Below are 21,276 nucleotides of genomic sequence, written 5' to 3' on the forward strand. Positions count from 1 at the left end.
AACACAGTTCCTTTGATGAAATTAAGAGATGTGAAAACAACAAAGGAGAAACTAATGATTCTTCTCCTGTTCCGCCAATAAGAGTTTTAAGCAGTTATGTATGTCTGTACTTTCACATACCCATATTTTATTTTCTATCACAAGCATGGAATTCATGAATGATGTGATCTGCAAGCATGACTTAGGAACCTGGATACTACCCTGCGCATTTGCTGCTGTTGAACTAAGAAATCCCAAATGTCCGTTCTTTAACCAAATCTTCCCTTCTCCAAACTGACTTAATTTCTTGCCAAGCCTTGCTTCAGAAAAAGGTACCGGTCTGATGATTTGTTACAGCAGATCAGCTATCCACCTGCCTTCATTATTAGACAACTTTGTCAGAGGGTAACAATCTTACTGATGTCAGCATTTTGCTGTCAGCATGACAGTGTGAATGGATATTAGAGGTCTGTCCTTTAATGATTTACCAAAGTGACAAATTAGGATTTGATGACACTGTACAATATTTTCATCAGTACATTTCCATATGATTTTACTATTTTCCCCCTCTAATTATTGCCTTAGACAGTTTCATCTGAAAATTTTTGGTATGGCTCACCAAATTTCTTCCTTGTGTTCCACTCCACCTAGATCACGCATGCTTCCTGAATTAGAAAATAGTCCCCATTAGGACCAAGAAACATACTACTTTTCTGCTAGGTGTCCTGGTATCTAATGTTAACAGTTGAAAAGATGACACTTAACTGCAGTCTGTCAATTGGTGAACAACTCTTGATTACTTGCAGGTTTTGCATTACTGCTCCCTCCAGTACTGCCTCTCTGTCTGCCAGGGGCATGCAGGACAGCCCTTCCAGAGGGGGTAAGAATTTGTAATTACTGCTTTTGTTCAGCATGGATTTTTGAAGGCTTCCCTATCTTTTTTCATGCCATTATTGCATAGATAAAGATGTTTTCAGGGAAACGTTTAGGTTTTGAGTATTTCTCCCAGTAATGTTGCCTCTCTTGAAATGAGAAGCAAATTTCATACAAAATGCAGTTGTTTACTTGTATTATTTATAAATACTCAGCCTTCTGGCTGCTGCACTACACTCTTGACCTTCTCCAACACCAAACCCGACAGAATTCAAGAAGCGTTTGGACAACGCTCTTAGGCAGACTGCGTGACTCCGTGCGGGGCTGAGAGCGGGACTTGCGGGCCACCACACAGGACATGCAGGGCTGGCTCGGTGACCCGCTGCGCACACCCGGCTCGGTGCCCCGCTGCGCACACCCGGCTCGGTGCCCCGCTGCGCACACCCGGCTCGGTGACCGCTGCGCACACCCGGCCGGTGCCCCGCTGCGCACACCCGGCTCGCTGCCCCGCTGCGCACACCCGGCCGGTGCCCCGCTGCGCACAGCCGGCTCGGTGACCGCTGCGCACACCCGGCCGGTGCCCCGCTGCGCACACCCGGCTCGGTGACCGCTGCGCACACCCGGCGGAGGGCAGGCGGCGGCCGGGGCAGTCCCGCCGCGCCGCCCCTGCTCCCGCCGCGCCCCTCAGGCCGCGCTGCCGCCCACGGCCGGGCGGGCGGGGCGGCCCCGCGCCCGCCGCAGCGGGGCGGCGCAGTGCGCCTGCGCGCCGGCAGGGGGGGCCGGCGCGGGGAGGCGGAGGGCGGGCCCCGGCCCTGTGTTTTGAACGGCGCGATGCGGGCGGCTCACTATTTGGCAGGAAGGTGAGGAGGCCTCTATCCTGGCGGCGGAGCTGGCGTAGGGAGAGGGGGATCCAAATGTGGCAGAGGCGAGTTGGAGGCAGCGGCGGCGGAGGGGGACAAGCGAGACGAGGGGAGCGGCCGTGCCCGCCGCCGCTGCTGCCGCCGCCGCCGCCGCCGCAGAGAAGCTGAGCGGCCCGGCTGGGAGGGGCTGAGCGGCAGCCCTGGCACCCCCGGGCGCCCGCCCCGCCGGCAGGTGAGCGACCGGGGCGAGGGAGGGGACGGGGGGAGCGCAGCCCGTCGCGCCGCCCTTGGCCTGGCCCGGCCCAGTACCGGGCAGAGCCGGAGGGAGTCGCTGTGCGGGGACCGGCGCTCCCAGGCCGGCCGCGCCTCGCCTCCCTCGGGCCTCTCATCGTGGATCCCCCGCCCTCCCCGCCCGGAAGCCGCGGGCGGCATCGGGGCCGCGGAGGCTCCGGTCTGGAGGTGTCGTCTCTGTTCTCCCTTTCCCCGCAAGCTCCCTGGCTGCTTGGCAACCCTCCCCCCCGCCCTTCCGGGCTCCGGGGCTCTGCCGCCCTCCCCCGGCACGGCCCCGCGCCGCATCCACCGCCCGCAGGGGAGCGGTGCCCTCCCCCTCTCCCCGTTGCGGAGCTATTGTGTGCGGGCTGGGGCCCGCTGAGGGGCTGCTGGCGGAGAAGCGTTTCCCGGGGGAGGTGGAGGCGGGAAGGCGGACGAGGGGGGCGTGAGGGCGGCGGGGGAGCCGGGGCCGCGGGAGGCAGCGCCGGCGCGGTGTGTGCGCGCCCCGCTCGCTCTGCGCTGCCGCGATCCTTTGTCTGCCGCGCCGCTTTCCCCTCCTCCCTCGCTCCTTTCCTCCCTCCTCCCTTCCTTCCCTGCCTGCTCCTCTCTCTCCCGGGCTCCCAGCGCTGCTGCAGCTGCAGGTTTGTAAATACTGGACCAACACACACGCACACACACAACATGGCTGACGCTCGCCCTGCTCCTCCACCAGGGTCTCCGCCTTCTCCCTCAGCCTCTGCTGCTTAGCCGCTCCTCCGTGTAGGCTTTTGTTTCTTCCCCCCTCCCCCTACATCGCCCATCCAAAAAAAAAAGGCCAAAAAAAAAAAACCAAAAAAAAAAATCCCCCCAAAAAACACGAGAGGAGAAACAATTCACCCTCCTTATTTGCGAGCATGGCGGGATTTCAAGGGTAAGGATCCTCGCTTTGGACGCTTTCTCCTGTCGTTTTGCTGTTTACAAGAAAATACAACCTAAAATCGGAGGTGATTTGGGAACCTGGCAAGGCCTGGGGCGAGGGAGGAAGGGAGGGAAGGAGGGGGGGAACTGGGTGAGCCCCGCTGAGAGAGGCTTGATTGGAATGTGCGTATCTTTTTCTGGTGTGGGGTGGGGGGCGGCTGATGCACCAAAGTGCTGGCAGAGATAAGAATGCTGTGTTACACTTGGCAGAATGAACTAGGGCCTTTTCTTTCGTTTCAGGACAATTCGGTATAAGCGGTCAGCTCTGGACAATCACATTAAAAAGATCTGAACTAGTTACGTCAGAATAGGCATTGTGTAGGTAAAACCCGTAAAATAGGCGGTTTGGCTTTTTTGCATTTCCTGTATCTCCTTGTTAGTGTCTTAAAAGCTTGCAAAACATGGAATACAAAACCGGAATTTACACTTGTCAGGTCTTCGTCTTGATAGCTTTCTGTCACAAATTAATTTGCCCTTGTGATGACAATAGTACAAACTGAAGCATTTCCTTTCTCCTAAAAGGGGTGCTTTCAGATTTTATTTATTTTGGGGTTTTTTTGTTGTTGTTATTGCTTATTTGTTTGGTTTTTTGTATAAAAGGCATGGTAATGTGAAGTTAAGTGAGCTCCCAAATGAAAACATGACAGCATGCTTTTGACCTCTTTACTAGTGCAAGGCAAATGCTCTTAGTTCAGTACCCTCCACCTCAGTTTTTCAGAGCACCCCCTTCTGGCTTTGATAAATATGTCTTATTTTTTTGCTGCTTGTGACGTAAAACCAAAACTCTTGAAGGTAGTTCAAGCATATCTAAAGTGATCTGCCATGAAACGGTTTTATTTCTAGCTTGTAAATTAAGGGTGAATCATGAAGGTGTGAAGACATGATGCTTTATATTTGCTTTCTAGACATGCTGCTGTAATTCTAAGTGTTTAATTTTTCAAGGATCATACTTAAAGATATGATCTTTACTTATACACATGGATAGCCATAATTTCTGAGCGCTGCTCTTAAGTAACAAATGGCCTAGCTATGTTGTCTTTTGTCTGCTTTGCTGTAGAAGCTTCTAGTGGAGAAGCGTTGGAATGACACAGTTTTGCAGCTTCTACCGAGATAGAAATATGCGAATTAAATACTGTATATATTAAATACTGTATATGAATACTTCTGTCTGATGGTTTTTCCATCCCCCGTTAATAAGCACTGATTAGCAGACATTTATTATGGAGAAAATAATATATAGAAAGAGTTTACAACAATATAAAACTTAAAAGAAGTCATCCAAATTACAGCATCATTTTGGAATGTGTATCTACGTCATGGCTTCTGGGGCAACTGTTTTAATTCTAGATGGAAAAGTCAGATCAAAAGTCTATAGCCTGGTACATCAGTAAATTCCTGCAGCAGGCAACTGGGTTGTTTTGTTTTTTGGTTTTTTTTTTTTTTTCAGTCTGAAAGCAATATTACCTAAACTAGAATAGCTTATCTGTTGTAGTTGTCGTTTATTGTGGTAACTACTGCATTTTGAAGTTATGCTCACATACTAACAATGTGAAATGCATTGAAGTATTTAGCTCCTCCCTCAGAATAGGCCTTCAGATACTTAAACCAATTCTTGGGCTGAAGAACAAAATAGAATAAAAATAAGCCATCCACAACACAGTTTAACTCTGTTGCATTGCAGTTTTGTTGCTAGAGCGAGATTTTATTCTGTGAAATTTGTGTCTATTTCATCATCTTCGTGAAGTTTCTTGTCTGTAGCATCTTTACCTTGCATTGTATTTTTTTTTGTGACACTCAGAAGGTTTTTCTTTCTGTCTTGGTTGTGTTGATTTAATTAAAAGTCAATATTGTGGGCCTGGAAATCCCAAAAGGAGCAGATGTAGTTGAAGAACTTGCCAAATCTCTACATCTTCACTTAGTGAAGACCCTCCAGTGTTTTTGCCATTGTGAGTTATGCTAGGCTGTATTCCATTGAATTAAAAACCTGAGACTAGTAAAACCTTCTTTTCAAGAACTGTTTGGCAAATGAAACTGAGGAAAAGGAAGACTGCAATAAATGCAGTCTCAGTGATCAGCTTGCTGGAAAAAGTTAGAAATTAACTATTTTTTTTAAAGTGGCCATGCTTTTCAGTAGATCTTTAATCAAGTAAATAATGACTTGCTATAGTTCTAAATATTTATGAAATTACCGAGTAACATACAGTCCTAAAGATAATAACCATTTAGTACGTTCTTATTCAGTACTTTGTATTTTCTCAGTTCAAGTATTCTTTCATCCTCTTCTTACCCAGTATCTTTTCTTGCTATCTGTTGCAAGACTGCACTTTTTGACATGTTCAGATCTGTAAACCAATAGCTGATGCAAGAGCTGCATGTTAATGTTTGACAAATCAAATATTTTTACAAGGGTTCTATTTACTGAAGCAAAACACCTTATTTTTTTCTTGCCTCCTTTCTTCTTTTTTTTGGTCCAGTATTAGAAAGATCAAACTTTGATTTTTTGATGGTGTGCCATGGTAATATGTTTTCATAGGTGACTAATACCAATTCAACAACCTGGTTTAGGAAACCATCTTCGAAAGCTGTTCATTGAAGCTGAACCGAAAGAGAATGCTCTTACAGAAAGTTGCTTCCTGTTGTGTGGTTAGATAGCTTGTTTCTCATGACAGGTGTGAGAGAATTTTTTTGGTTTGTTGTTTTTCTTGTGTTCCTTCTCTTACTGCTCTTCAGAGGTTGGTGATTTTATGATGGAAGGCTGAATGCTGATCTTTCTTGACATGGGTTGTCATTATGAGTATCTCCTGTACATCAAGATGTGTCCCACTTGCTGTTCAGATGCTATCTACATGTTCCACCTGCCTTAAAAGAATGGGGAGTCTGACTTTCCTTTATGAATGCATAGACTTGCTTACATCTGACACGAATATATATTGAGATCTTTAAAACAGTGCAGTTAAGTGGTTTATATTTAGCTATGAACAGTTGATTCTAGAGACAAAAGGGCCTTGTCAGTGATCCATTTCAAACAACGGTGAAATAATTTAATTTGAGCTAACTGCTTTCACTGTCTAGTGGCTGAAGTTAACTTTCAGTTATGTACTACATAACTTAGTAGTAAAAAATCACATTTTTGCTACATAACTTTATGTTATGTAGTAAAAATGTGAATTTGCTGAAGATACACAGAATTCAGGAGGTGAATGGATTTGGCATTCAGTTTGTGGAAGATGGTTCCACAAATCCAGGTTATTTTTTTTTTTTTTTTTTTCTGTAATGTATGTTGTGAAACTGCTGTAAAGCTATGTTAAATGAGGCCTTGAATGACTGACTTGGAAGCCTCACTATTGTAATGGTTCCACAAATTAAATTTATAGAAACAGTAATGATTACCTGTTACGTCTACTAGCTGTAACTGTTGTCTAATCATATTTTAATTTTTGCAGCTATTGCACCTTAGTTGAGATGTTATTAAAATATTTTGATTAATTATACTCTTTTTGATAAGACTTAAAAATCTCTAAAACTTGATTAGCTCTTTGATTGGGTTAGGTTTGGGGGGTTTTTTGGTTGGTTGGTGGTGTGATTTTTAATGTTACTGTTAATATTCCAATACAGTATTCAAGTTCTGCACCTACAGATACTGGTGAGAGTAGGTGTTTATTTCAAAAGCAATTCTGTGGATTTCAGTGATTTAGTAAATACTTGACTTTCACAGATGGGGTGCTGAACTTAAGACCGTCTGTTCCATACGGTATTTTGAACAAAATGGAGCTGTATCAATTAGTTACTACTTTGTAGTATAGTAAGCTGCTATGGTCTATAAAGTGTCACCAACACAGACTTAAAAAAAAAACAAAAACCAAAACAACAAAACATGAACAACAACAGAACAAGCAAAACCCAACTGCCCGACTTCTTTTCCCATGAACATCTTTTAATCCAATTTGCATGTAAAAGAGAACTTTGCTGGATTATGACTTCTTATCCTAGATGGATAGGACAGAAAGAGTCCTTAGATGTGAGACTTTTGGTCTGTTTGATTTAAAATCAAGTAATTACGTGTTTCAGAATAGTTTCAGTTTTTCCTAAGTTAGTGTGTATGTTTCCTACAATGGAAATTGTGCTAGTTATGTGGGACCACAGCAGCTCAAGTCCAGTATGTTATCTTGTAATTTTAGTTGAAATTTTTGAATAGGGAAATTTTCACCCTTTTAGATTTAATGTTTTGTGAGCTGAGTAGGTAGCACAATAAAAAACGTTCTAGATTAATTCTCCAGTGAAAATTCCATGAAGTTTTGTTGATAAACTTTTCTATATACCATTCTTTTCTATATACAGTGTTTACTGAAGTTTAGAGCTGTGCTTCAGGTTCTTTTAGTAACCAAAGATTAGGTACCTGCCATGCACTGAGAAGAATTGTGTGCTGTATATCTGTAACTTATTTCTGGTTTTCATTGTGCACTTGAAAGTGTCTGCGGATTAGACTGTCTTTCTCCAGTTTCCTGGGAGTGATAAAAATCAGTAAAAACTAATGCTTTAAATATGGAGTTTGTTTAACTCATAAAATTATACTTGGAAAAGAGTTGACTGGTTCTGGACAATTGCTTGCCTATCATGTTTAATAACCATGCATGTTCTAGACAAGGAGCTAAACATCACTAGAGCTAGAATGGGGGCAAACAATGTAGAGATCAATTTACTCCTTCTTTCTCAAAGTATTCCAGTTGCAGAGAGAGTTGTTGAATGGATGTAATTAGGTTTTTCTTTAGAAATCCCCTTCAGAGGTTGTCTTGTTGGTGAAAGATGGCCTACAAACCTATTTATTGGTTGTTTAGGTGTCAGTGGAGCTTCAAATGAAATATTGTGGTGCTGAGATTTTGTGAGACATGATAGGCCAAAATCTGTACTCTGACAAGTATGCCCTCAAAAGCAGCTTAACAGTAGATTCTGACTTTCATGTGGCTTCACAGAAATCTGTTATTGAGTGCTTCTAGGGTTAAGGGATGTGCAGGTGTTCAATATACTTGGAAACCACACACTGTTGCATATTCTTACTGTTCTTTGTTGATAGGCAGAGCAGCTCGCCTCTTGGTCATCTCTCCCTTCTGCTGAAGGGAGGAGTGAATAAGCACAGAAATCTTCATGCCTGGATTACAGAAGTACGTCTCAGGTGAATTACAGCTCTGTCTTCGGCACTTCCATTTTATCAGTAAAGCATAGGTGCCAGACAGAGGACAAGAGGGCAAGCAGACTTTCCTATCTGTTCAAGTTGGGGAGTTTCACTCCTGCCTTTGGTTATCTGTGTCTTGGTGTCTGCTAAGGAAGGCAGGAGCATCCCTTGGAATGCAAAATATAATGACCTTCCTTCTGAATTGTTATAATTTTGATATTAAGGGGCTTTCAGGCAAAGATATGAGAAGTGGAATAACAGTTCTTTACTAGTGTGTGTAGCAAGGCAAACAAATGACAGTGGCAGCGATAGCAAACGAGCAGAAATCCCATGGAAGTCTCTTCCCGTCTTTGAGCACTCTCCCTATTGCTGCAGTTCCGGGCTGAGTGGAAGATGAGATGTATCAGAAACTTTGTAGCAGCTGTGTTATAAATAAAAATTGGGCCAGCTAAATTAAAAATTAAAAAAATAAAAATTTTATTTTATATCGAATTCTCTCTGAGCAAGCCACAAGGAAAAGGACAGTGCTGAGCCCGGGATCAGTGCTGGGTGCTTCACAGAAGGGATGTCTCTAAACAGAGGTTCCTCCTATGCACCCGCTATGCACACACCCCACCCTCTTGGAACAAGCAGTCCTTATAGGAAATTTTCCCCCTGAGGCTGGGATTGCGAGGCCGGGATTTCAGCAGTCTGCCTTTTCTTCCCATCCAAAGTCCCACATATTCATAAAGTTTGTGGTTGAACAATCCGGGTCCAGGTGTGGAGGATTTTCCTTGATGGAGTTACGGAGCCTTGGCTTTCAGATGTATCAGCCTGGAGGATTCCGGGGATCCCAATCTAGGGTCGTTGCCGGGATGATCAACGCCTGGGCCTTCAATTCTGGTATCACCTCGAGGAACGACCCATCCCTGGGCAACGACCCATCTCCGGGCGGATGGGGTGGCGAGCTACATGTATTAGAATGCAAATGACCTTTTGTCAGAAACCGGTTTTGGATGTGTGGGGGCAGCTCTCAGTGCTGGCATGTGTGCTTGCAACAATATAAAATATTTCACATATCGTACCATACTTTCCTTAATCAAATATAACAATATTATATTGGCGCGAATTACAATCATCATATCTAGCAGCTGGGACCACAGGGCGTTCCAGACTGTGTGGAGGGGGTGCAGAACTACAATGTAGCTAAAACTTGGAGCAGTGGCAGAAAAAAACCAAAATGGCAGGGGTGGGGAGGTGACAGCCCATCTCGGAGCAGGGCAGGGAAAAGGCTCCAGGGGAGGGGAAAGCGCTTGGGATCCCGGGGTTTTCTCCTGAGGCACCCCAGCAGATGGTGAAAAGTCCCTTTTTTAAGTGAGGTTGGCTGTTAATAAGGTCCCAGTTCAGTGGCTGCTCTCAGGAGCAGAGGCTCACCCCATGGCAGAAGAAGCAGGACTGGGCTGGGCTCCAGCAGCTGCAGTGAATTCCCTCCTCCAAGCAGCAGTCTTGACCATCCTCCTCCAAAGCCAAATTCAAGGGAGCTAGGAGCTGCCCCAGCCCCTTCTTTTTGCGGCACAATTCTCGTGGCATCTCTGCCCTTCCCAGAGAGAGTAGCCAGCTGGACCCCTCCCCTGAGCTGTGGCCACTTCTCTTGTCTGTCATAAGTACCCAGTCGTTACTGTCTCCTAGCAACACGTATGGGAGAGAATTCCCTGAGAGAAAGAAACATAAGGAAGAATCTTAAACCCCAGCACTGTGTTTACAGTGTTCATACCTGTGGCTTGTATGGAAAGAGGTCCGACAGGTTAATGTTACTTCATGCAATAGGGATATGTGGCTGTATTAATAGTGGATGAAAACTACATTTTCAAATGCTGTAACCTTGGTGGCTAACCAGAAGTGTAACAGATTTTGCATTACAGATAGTTTTAGGCTAGAGGCTTGAAGAACTGAATTTACATGGATTTGTTTGAGACAGGCTTATTCTTTTGCTCTTAGGTATAATTAATTGAAGAAGGAAGAGTGATGGTGTGGATAAGCATCCCAGGTTTTGGTTGTACTTAAGCCTCTAATCACATTTCTAGGAGTTTGTGTTTGGGTGAGGGTGGCACAATATGGCATGGCATGAGCAAAAAGGGCAGAGGTGTGGTTGTTGTAGTGTGTGCTTTGATTATCTCCAGCACAGACTCCTAGAAAGCCTCACCTGATTTTATGGGGAAGGATATCCCACTTCCTGAGATCCTCACTTTTTCCTTTCTTCAGCTTCTGTATTTCCCATTCTCTGCTGCCCAGTTGAGTAGACTCAACTTTGTTTCAAGGACACAGGACAATTTAGTCCTCCCTACAAATTGGCATGTGCATTTTCGAAAGGGAAGAGGGATGTGTGTTTTTGAGGAGGACTGTTGTTATTACCAATGCCTAGGTTGATGCAGAATCTCAGCAAGTACATTTAAGTGTTTATTGGTGAATCTAGTTGAGATCAAATATAAAACTTTACAAAGAGAAAATGAGATTATAAAGCAAAAAAGTGACTTCATTTGCCTGTTGCTGTTGCTAGAAGTTCTACCTCCAAGTTGTATCATAATTAATTAACTTTTGCATTTAATTTCTATTTGTGGTACACAGTGAAGTAGTGTTATAAATTAAAATTTGTCCAGCCAAATTAATATGAAAAAAAAATATTTATTTGCAATCAAATTCTATCTAGCTAGCCACAAGGAAAGAACAGAGCTGAGCCTGGGGTCAGCCCTGGGTGTGCAACAAGGAGTCAGCCTCAGCAGAGGTTTTCCCCTATGCCCACACACCTCCATCCTGGCACAAGCGGTTTTTATAGGGAAAATTCAGCCTGAGGCAAAGATTTCAGCAATCAGTCTTTTCTTCTATTCAGAGTCCATAGGTTAATAAGATTTTCTTTTTGGTGATGAAGAACAATTCAGTGTCAGGAGTTGGTGAATCTCTTGATGAAATTTACAGGAACACTGCATTCACGTGTATCTGCCCGAGGATTTTTAGGATATCCATCTCGGGCCCTTCACAGGATGATCAGCACCTGGGGCCTCCAGACATGGCCCATCTCCTGGCTGATCCATATCCTTTTACTTGTAAATCAGGTTTCAACATACACCAGGTTTCACGTGCTGAGGGTGGGGAGAGTCCTAATACAAATGTGTACACTCCAACAAATATTCAATATGACATATCATATTAGAAATGACGTGAATTATATCTACTCCACATAACAGTAGTTTCAGAGCAGCAGTCCTTTTGAATACAACTTAAACACTGAAGTTGAAGTAAGTTTATTGTGGGTCAGACACAGTACAGTAAATAAAAAGTAATTCCAAGATGATTATCATTCTGGAAGCCTTGACATCCTCCTTGCCATTATTTTGTTAACCTTTCTACAACTAGAAAATGAGGACAGCATAGTGTTTTAAGTCAGCTATACTCAAACACATGCAGAGATGTTGTCTTAAAGTTCATTTTTTCAGTCCAGTAGATAACTTCCTGGAGCAGCTTGAAATAGTTTGTCATCTGCTTAAATACTTCACATCTACAAATTAGTTTCATGACTATGTAGATATCATCATCAGAAGTAATATTTTGCGCATTTTTCTTCTGTGCTTTTTAAGAAATACTAGTGCTATGAGGATTGGTATGTTCCGATGTCTGTGCAGCTTTTAGGGAGTCAGTGGTTTCACAGTTTAATTTATTTCTGTTGTCTTGCTCCTTACCAACACTCGCACTCTTGCACATGCACATATACACACATATGCAGGATGTGTTGTGTTTTTTCACCAAAAATGTGAAAGATGAAAAGAAGATACCATGGTACATCACAATGCTGATGGTTCTCATCTTAGAGAAGAATGTATGATTGGTGGTTGAATAAGATACCATTGTCTCTGATGATGAATTCAGTTCTGACTGAAATATTTAAATTAATATTGCAAATATTTGATACAAATTTTCTACAGCTAATTTATCTTCTTCTAAAGTAAGTTTTTGTTCTTTCACTGACTCTCCAGATTTACAGAAACCAGTGTAGTTAGTTGTAATTGGAGCTCATAAAATAGAATGCTGTATTTTGTTTTCAGTGACTTGCTGTGGTGCAGATTGCAACTTTGACATCTATGGCAGCTATTCACCATTTAAATGTGATAATCTCTTTAGGCCAAGATTTTTAGACGGTGAGTGAATGTTCTGCAGTTGATCTGGAAAAATTAACATCTCATTTTTCATTAGTAGCCGTGGCAAGAGACTGCCATACTTAAGAGCAAGTGTTTTCACTTAAGTGGTTTATGATTCCACTGTAGACTGTTACATGGATGCATTTGAGAAGTGATTTAATATAAGCTAAAATGGCTCAATGTGAAGAAAATAGGTAAGACAAATTCAGTTTAAAACAGACTGCGCAGCTTTTTCAAACTGTAGATTAAAGCCAAGAGATTGTTTTCTCTGAATCCTTTTAAAAGTTTTGGGGTTTTTTTTTGTTTGGTTGGTTTTTTTCCTGGTCATTGCAAAAATAGGATGAAAACTGCTATTGATATGAATTGTCAAACTGTGTAAGTTTTTTTTAAAACTAGGTGTATAATGAGAAATTTTCCTATGCTTGGGTTGTGCATTTGGTACCTATCACTGTGATCATGCTTCAGTTTGCAAAAATGTTATAGTTTGTTTCTTCATCATAGTAATTAGTAATAGAATGTGTCCATTTTTTTTCTGAGTAGAGGAGGCTGGAGTTTATCAATACTTTCATTCTAATTCCTCTTCTGGCTGTTAGCTGATTAAAGAAACTGAGCAACATTTTTATTAAAATAGGGGCGATCAGTGTTTATGTCTAGTGGAAATCCAAGTTAATATCTGATTTATTAAAAACAGTCTGTTATGGTTGTAGCTACTGTGATGTTGGTTATGGGAGAAGTTTGGATACATGTGTCTCAAATTTTTGAATAAATGATCTTGTGGCAAATCTTGTCATAGTTTTGGGTGTATAGAAAGCTATTGTAGGTATCTATTTTCTAACCTTATCCCTTTTCAGTACTTTGTCATCCTGCTTTTTTTTTTTCTTTTTAAGTGCTGAGTTACCACTTACATGTCAATATCTTCACTGGTTACTTAGGTTGGGGTTCATAACAATTAAATTTAGACATTCTAGTCAATGCTGTGAATAATAGCTTGTCCTTATAAGAATGCTTATGCGCTTTGTTTGCATTAAAAGTTGGTAGGTGGTTGTGTTATGCAAGTGGTTTTTTCTTACAAGTATTTTTCATAGAATACTTTTCTTACGAGTATTTGTGTCACAAATTCTTATATTTTGTTTAGGATTTTTGTTTTTATTATGCCTAGGTTTAATGTAGTTTTGCAGAGGCATCTTCAGGATACTAAAACACGTAAAAGAATAGTTTGGTACTTATGATGTGCAGACTAAAGAGCTTGCAAGTGATCCATCTAATGGAGATCATCCCCCTGCCCTGAAGACTATTCTGCTTGTATTCCCTCCATGTTTGAAGGTGTGTAGCATCACTGCTAGCCTGGATTGTGGAGAGGTGGTTGATGTACTTAAAATGACATTTAGAAAGATCAGCCAGCCTTCTCAGGAGTTGCAAATGTAGGAGTTTGATTTGCCATGATTACTGAACCTAACAGTCTTGTAAGGGCAGTAACTTAACCACTCTGTTACTTTCTAAAAGAAGGGTAGGTATGTTTGCCCTAGGCTTGCTCTTCCAGAATGTTGGAGTGATCCTTTTGCCTTTGGAACAATCCTCTGACCAGCAGAGGTCAGAGACTAGAAATTAAATCTAGTCTTCTGACAAAAGCCGACTTGAGGAGACACAAGCAGAGAACAGTGAAGTGCCTTACTTTTTTAAATAGACATTTTTCCCCCATTGTTTCCAGAGACCTGTTGTAAATGTTTCCAAAACAAATTGAGTAAACTTGCTTAGAGTTGTAATAAATCATTTGGGTCACTTCTGTCTGTAAGAGCATGACTAAGAATGAAACAATTGCATTGTAAAACTTACAGTTCACTTGCATTAACCATGGAGTTGCAGCAAGCACAGTGATTGTGCAGTGCTTCTGGGCAGCTGTTATTTTTGTACATGTGTTTTTGTTTTTGTTTTTGTTTTTTTTCTTTTAATTCAAGGGAGGGGGGAGGATAGTTACCTGCCAGGAAAGAAGGTTCTAGAAGTACAGAGTGGTTTGGTTTGGAATGGATCTTAAAGATCACCTAGTTCTAACTCCTCTGCCATGAACAGATACACCTTTCACTAGACAAGGATGCTTAAGGGCTTATTCAGGTAGTCTTTATGCTTCCAGAGAAGAGGCATCCATAGCTTCTCTGAGCAGCCTGTTCCAGTTTCTCACCATCTGCACAGTGAAAATTTTCTTCCTGATACCTGATCTGAACCTGTTCTCTCTTACTTTGAAGCCACTTCCTCATGTCCTGTTGTTACTTGCATTGATATACAGTCTCTTGTCTTTCTCCAGCCTCTTGTAGGTCCTCTTCAGGCACTGAAAGGCTGCTATAAACTTACTCCAAAGCCTTCTCTTTCCAGGCGGAGCAACCCCAGCTCTCAACCTGATGTTGTAGAGATGTGTTCCAGCCCTGTCTTCACCAGCCCTGAGAAGCTAGCCCAGTTTGTATTTGCCATGATGCAAAAGTGTGCTGCTTTGGGTGGTTACACAAGCCTTTGACAGCTTCTTGTGCTGTTGATTCATGTTCTTGCCATGTGGTTAAATGTAAAGTTATTTGTAGTAGACTGAACAATTAGGAATGGGTTAAAATTTACCTTTGGATAAAGTGATGTAAGGGAGGTTATCATGACTTTGAATAAGTACTAGATAGATCTCTTCTTCATATTTTCTAAAAAAGCCTTACATTGTAAGACTACTTTAAGCATGGAGGATCATGTAAGTATCAAATGATCAGTCTATAGGTTAGAACATACACAAGGTTGAATCAGCAAGTATTTTTCCATTGCTTGTAAGAGAATGCATTAAAAAGAAGTCATTGTACTTCAGAGTCTTGGTATATTATGCAAAGTCATAGGAATAATTGTAGCAATATAGTGAAAAGAAATAATATCTTTGGGTTACTACGTATATTTTAGACACTGTCACTATTTGTTGTTCGGCTAAACTTTGATAGTTGATAATGATTCCATAGCTGTGCTTGTCCAAGCCGCTTGAAAGAGGGGTAGACAAGAGATATAAGAAAAGTCTTTTAAAATGCGCTCTGTGTGTCTTCATTGTTCTTATAATAAAGTGTGCATAGTGTTGCAGTAGTGGGATTTTTTTTTTTTTTCAAAATCAGTTTTATTCAGCCATCTGTGTGTATAGGCAAACAGATATATTTGTTCTTAGCCATTAGAAAGAAAATGGACTAGAAATGTCTTTATTTAAAAACTACTGCATGATTTAGTGTACAACTTGAAAGTTTGTGTTGACAAGTATATTTCATTTGTTGGTTTTTTGTTTTTTTTTAAGGAAACTCTTGTAAGCTGATTTGGTATGAATCAGTTCTCTTCATTAGCTTCATTCCTAGTCAGTAGAACTGCCAAAATCTGTGAGTTTTAATACCAGATTTATGAAATTAATTTTTTTTCGCGTTTTTATGTTCAATTTTTGGAATTTATTTCTTAAACCAAGAGAGAGAAGCAAGGAATTCTTCAAAGGGCAAACTTATGTCAAAATGTCAGTGAGTCCTTAGCCAAATATTTAATCTGGCTATAGTATTGCCTATGTGGGAAGCAGATCAAATAAGAAACTTACATTTTAATCAGTTTAATTTTAGTAAAATGCTCTACTTTTGCACAGCTTCATTGTAAAAAACCAGACTAAGCCTACAAGGTTTTCTGAAATTAATTTCTGCAGAACTTCCATTGTTTTCTGGATTATTTATTTAGGAATGCTTAAAGTGGCTGTTCTGCTGTTTGCCTTTACCCTGTGTCCTGGTTTTACGACAAATTTGGGAGAAAACCTCCAGAAGGGGCCTCCCCAGAAAGCAAACCCACACAGCCCCTCTACCACAACCTGTTTGGGAAAAATTTCCTCGGACAGAAGTGGAAAAAAACCTGTTTATTTAAACAGGCAAAGCACTCACCCAGCACACAAAAATGAGCAATACCAGGTGACAAAACTCATTTGTCACTCTGAAGAGCTGACAGATTCAGAAAGTCTCTGCAGTGCGTGGTCACCCTGTTATCAGTCCCGCCAGCCCTGGGGAAGGCTGCTGCCCACGGAAGGCCCTGGTGGGCCACAGAGTGCGAGCTCTCGGTGTTTCCCCGGGCACAGTCCAATGGAGCAGGGTCCAATGGATCCAAGAAAAGGGAAAGAAAACCAGTCCAGGGAAACTTGGGCTGCCTCAGCTCGCTGAACGAGCTAAACAGCAAAGGAGTGCGGTGTTCTGCCCTGTCCGTGCCCAGAGAGCACAGTGGAGTTCTGTGTCCAGCAGAGTGTGGAGAAGTGAGTGCAGGCTGGAAACAAACTCTGTGCTTCTTCTCCCCGCCTTTGCTCTCAGAGCCAGTCTTGAAGGCACAGGATAGAATATCCAGCATAAACAGATCACACACCTGGGGATATGAGCATCATAATGTCAGCCTAGGACATCCCACCCCTTATCCCCATATCATCAACTTACTACCAAACATAATGCATTTTATTCACGTAAAAACTTTCATATGTTCCACCCAAAATTTGCAAGCAATACCCACCATGCCCTTGTTGCGTCCCCACACCAAACCACTGAATCCAGGCCCCTGAACATAGAGCTGCACTTTCGTTTTACTCACTCAAAACTCCATCTTTCACTTGCTCAGACCTTTGACACTTAAATATTTCCTTCTGTTTTATGTCTGTGTGGTTTAATGTACAGACAATGGCAGTAACATCTAGCAGTGACATGAGTCTCACCCCACAATCAGATCTCCCTGAGGTACACATCATGTTGTTCCACCTCTCTGCATGATCCATCGTGTGCACCATGATCCCTGAGCAAAGACAATCCCATGAATGGGTTTGTCTGTACTTGGGGCAGAATTGATCCACACTGCCTTCCCTAACAAACCTCTGACATACCACTGCAACTTTATCTCCATCTGCTATAGACTGGGCAGGACCTGCTCAGTTGGTGGAACCTCAGGTGTTAACTAACCAGGTGGCTTTTGCTAAATGCTGTTCCCAGTTTTTGCAAGATCCCCCACCCAGTGCTTTCAGCTAGGTTTTTAACAGTCCATTGTACCTCTCCACTTTATCTGCAGCTGGTGCATGGTAGGGGATATGGTACACCCACTCAATGCCATGTGCCCTGGCCCAGGTGTTGATAAAGCTGTTCTTGAAATGCGTCCCATTGTCTGCCTCAATCCTCTCAGGGGTACCATGCCTCCAAAGGACTTGCTTTTCAAGGCCCAGGATGGTATTACGGGCTGTAGCATGAGACACAGGGTAGTTTCCAACCATCCAGTGGTGGCTTCTACCATGGTAAGCACGTAGTGCTTGCCTTGGCATGTCTGGGGCAGTGTGATGTAGTCAATCTGACAGGCCTCCCCATACTTGTACTTGGACCACCACCCACCATACCAGAGGGGCTTCACCCATTTGGCCTGTTCAATGGCAGCACACATCTCACAGTCATGGATCACCTGAGAAACACTGTCCATGATTAGATCCACCCCTTAGTCCCATGTCCACTTTTAGGTGGCATCTCTACCCTGATGGCCTGAGGCATCATGGGCCCAATAACTTTCCCTATTGTTCCCAGTCTAGGTCTGTCTTTGACACCCCTGTCTTTGCAGCCTGGTCTACCTGCTTATTGTTTTGGTGCTCTTCATTAGCTCTACTCTTGGGGACATGGGCATCTACATGGCAAACTTTTACAAGTAGCCTCCCTACGCTGGTAGCAATGTCTTTCCACTCTTCAGCAGCCCAAATTTGTTTTCCTCTATGCTGTCAATTAGCCTCTTTCTTCCTCTCCAGCCTTCCCCACAGAGCATTGGCTACCATCCATGAATCAGTGTAGAGGTAGAGCTTTGGCCACTTCTCCCTTTCTGCAATGTCTAGGTCCAGTTGAACAGCTTTGAATTCAGCAAGTTGGCTTTATCCACCTTCTTCAGTGGCCTCTGCAACCCATCATGTGGGGCTCCATACAGCTGCTTTCCACTTCAGATTCATCCCTGTGATGTGACAGGAGCCATCAGTGAAAAGAACGTAGATTGTTTCCTCTGCTGGCAGTTGGTTGTATGCTGGAGCTTCTTCAGCATGTATCACTTTTCTTCTTCTTCATCCATGAGACCAAAATTTTCACCTTCAGGCCAATTTGTAATTACTTCGTAAATCCCAGGGGGATTCAGTTTACCAGTACAGGTGTGCTGTGTCATAAGAGCTGTAATGCTCCATAAGCATCTGTAACTGAAGACAAAAGTTAGAAAGTTTTTTTCTTAAATACAGTGAAGTATTGTGAGAGTGCTGTGTCAGAAAAGATACTGTTTTCATATGTCAGCTAAACTTCTTCAGATGTAAACATGTCTTAGTTTAACCTATACTTACAGGAGCTGTAAATATATGAAATAAATTATAGGTCTGTGCTCAGAGGTAGTTTTTGTTAGGAAGATGAGTTTCTTGAGCTGGAGAAGGTGCTCGTAGGTGATAACTTGTTGCATGATCTCCTAAGTCCTGATAAACCATGCATAGTATGTACTTGGGTTATTTTTCTTTAAAGTTCCATTAATAATTTGAAAGATAAAATGAAAACATGCTTACAGAGAATAATTTTAGGCAGTGTATTTTAAAAATAAATATAGAAAGTCCAGCCAAATGGTAAATAAAAAATACAAGACTTAGAAAATTTGCTTTAGCTATATTAAATTTAATCTACCATCAAGCAAACAACAGGAGAGATGATAATTTTGAGGGCTTTTAAGGCCTAGTTCTCTAAGGTTGTATTTTATTATGCATTTTACAGGCAGAAGGAAAAGCCCTTACTATTTGTCTTTGAAGCTTTCACTGTACAGAGTAATACAAGAATAGTTGGAAAAGCTATAGATGAATAAGGTAGACGTAATTTAAGAAAACCGTTGTTTTGGTTTTATTTAAGCTGGTTATTTGATTTTTAAAAGCTACTAAAAGAAATTGCTGATAAAACTAAATCACAGAATTCTAGAATATGCTGAGGTGGAAGGGATCCATCAGGATAACCATGTCCAACTTCTGGCCTCCACAGGACCATCTGCAAGAATCACACCATGTGCTTGCCTGAGAGAGTTGTCCAAATGCTTCTTGAACTAGACAAACTTGGTGTTGTGACACCTTTCCTGGGAAGCCTGTTCCAGTGCCCAGTCACCTTCTGGGTGAAAAACCTTTTCCTGATACCCATCCTAAGCCTCCCCTGACTGAGCTTCATGCCATTTACTCCCACTGGTCATGAGAGGAAAGAGGCTGGTACCTTCCCCTCCACTTCCCCTCATGCTGAAGTTGTAGACCGCAATGAAGTCTCTCTCCCCTCAGTCTCCTCCAGGCTGAACAGATGAAGTGACATCAGCTACTCATCATAAGGCTTCCCTTTCAGACCCTTCACCATCCTTGTGGCTCTCTTCTGGATTCTCTCTAATAGCTTAATGTCTTTTTCTAATATTGTGGCACCCAAAACTAAACACAGCACTCAAGGTGAGGCTGAACCAGTGCAGTGCAGAGCAGAGTGGGGCAATCCCATTCCTCTGTTGGCAATGCTGGGCCTGATACACCCCAGGTTGGGCCCTCCCGGCTGCTAGGGCACTGCTGACTTACATTCAACTTCCTTTTGACCAGTGCCTCCAGGTCCCTTTCCACACTTGCTGCTCTACAGCCTCTTGTTCCTCAGTCTTGTCACATCCATGGTTGTCCCAAGTGTAGGAGTCAGCACTTGCCTTTGTTAAACTTAATGGGATTGGTGATCACCTACCTCTCTAATTGTCAAGATATCTCTCTGTCCTTGAGGGAATCAGCATCTCCTAATTTAGTGTCCTTGTCAAACTTATTTAGTATCCATTTGACTAATGCATTCAAGTCTTTAATGAAGATGTTGAAGAGAACTGGGCTGAGAATTGAGTTTCATTAGTTTAGAGGGGTTTGATTAGGGTTTTTTGGCATAGCAGGTTTTTTATGGTATAAGGCTGTATGGATCTTAAAAATCACAGAATTTGAAGGGATCCTAAAGATCATCTTGTTCCACACCCCCTGCTTTGGGCAGAGACACCTTCCACTAGACAAGGATGCTCAAAGCATCATGTAGCCTGGCCTTGAACACTTTCAAAGATAGAGCATCTGCAACTTTTGTGAGTAGCCTGTTCCAGTGCCTCATCACCTGTGCAGTAAACAATTTCTTCCTGATGCCTACCTAATCTAAACCTATTCTCTCTTACTTTGAAGCCACCCCCTCTTGTCCTGTTGCTGCTTGCCTTGATAAAAAGTCTTCAGCCTATTTGTTGGACTTCTTCAGGTACTGAAAGACTGCTATAAAGTTACCCCAAAGCCTTCTCTTTCCAGGCAGGACAACCCCAACTCTCTCAGTCTGATCTTGCAGCTTAGTGGCCCTCCTTGGGACTTCTTCCAACAGGTCATGTCTGTCTTTTTGTCTCTGCTGGGAGGCAGAGATCTGGTTGCAGTATTCCAGGTGTGGTCTCGTGAGAGTGGGCTAGAGCGGTAATACCACCTTCCCAGACTTGCTGGTCATGCTACTTTTGATGCAGCCCAGGATATGATTTGTTTTTTTGACTTCAGACACACGTTACTGAGTCATGTTGATGTGACTAACACCCCCAAGTCTTTGTGGCTTATCCACCAACACCCCCAAATCTTTCTGTGGCTGCTCTTCAACCGATTGTCTGCCCAATGTCCATATTCGCGCTTGGGACTACCTCAACCCAAGTGCAGCACCTTGCACTTGGCCCTCTTGAGCTTCATGAGGTTCCCACAGACACAGCCTGTCCAGGTCCCTCTGGATGGCAGCACTTCAGCATGTGGTCTGCCACACACAGCTTGGTGTCTTCAGCAAATTTGATGAGGGTTCATTTCATCTCACTGCCTGTGTTGATGACAAAGATGACAAACAGTTCAGATCCCGGTACTGACCCCTAAGGACACCACTTGTCACTGCTCTCCTCTTGGATATTGAACTATTTACCACAACATTTTTGAGTGCAGCCCTTCAGTCAA

The 21,276-nt window shown here is 42.8% G+C and overlaps 1 protein-coding gene across 7 annotated transcripts in view; it reads left to right on the forward strand.

Moving 5' to 3' along the window:
• Window positions 1-1,577: 1,577 nt before the first annotated feature.
• SPIN1 (spindlin 1) overlaps window positions 1,578-21,276 on the forward strand; it is a 63,096-nt gene continuing 43,397 nt past the window's right edge. Inside the window, exon 1 of one of the 7 annotated variants that reach the window (XM_021530430.4) lies at window positions 1,578-1,712. The gene's annotated coding sequence lies outside the window, so the exon portion shown is untranslated. Of the gene's footprint in view, window positions 1,713-1,798; window positions 1,945-2,138; window positions 2,172-2,452; window positions 2,966-3,157; window positions 3,258-21,276 lie in introns of those variants that run through there. The other 6 variants (XM_021530429.4, XM_085567221.1, XM_021530431.4 and 3 more) reach the window with 6 other exon arrangements.

This window comes from Lonchura striata, chromosome Z, assembly GCF_050655825.1.
Source record: "Lonchura striata isolate lonStrDom1 chromosome Z, ASM5065582v1, whole genome shotgun sequence".
NCBI classification, from domain to species: Eukaryota; Metazoa; Chordata; class Aves; order Passeriformes; family Estrildidae; genus Lonchura; species Lonchura striata.